This window comes from Mizuhopecten yessoensis, unplaced genomic scaffold, assembly GCF_002113885.1.
Source record: "Mizuhopecten yessoensis strain PY_sf001 unplaced genomic scaffold, ASM211388v2 scaffold8261, whole genome shotgun sequence".
NCBI lineage: Eukaryota > Metazoa > Mollusca > Bivalvia > Pectinida > Pectinidae > Mizuhopecten > Mizuhopecten yessoensis.
Window position 1 is genome coordinate 1 of NW_018407459.1, and position 498 is coordinate 498.

The window sequence follows — 498 nt, forward strand, 5'->3', positions numbered from 1 at the left end:
TTATCAGATGAATATTTCAGCATGTAAATGATAAAATGCCATATTGTCCGGTTATATGTTAAAATGCACTTTATCACTTACCTTAATGTGACCGAGTTCAGAGGATTTTTCTCCTCTGTAATGGGAGGACGTGTTGGGAGTTCCAACGTATCCTCGCAAATCCAAGGAAGATTTTATACTTTCATCGTCATCGTGTCAAAATGTGTGAAAAGATAATTTATCACACTCGTCGATACATTCGTCACACAGGCTTGTCATACATAAGCCTACTTATATTTTCATAATGAAAAATGACATGAGCTTATGAACATGGCATTTAAAAATCTGGAACAAACCATTATATGTAGTTTCAATTTGATAACTGGTCCCATTGGCATTGTCATTAGTCTCGGCTGCCATTGTCGATCAAATCCTCTCGGACACCCTCGGTTATCGATTTGTTCCGAGCGCTGATGTGGGGGAGGGTTTATTATCTCAAATTCAAATCTCGTTCTTTAT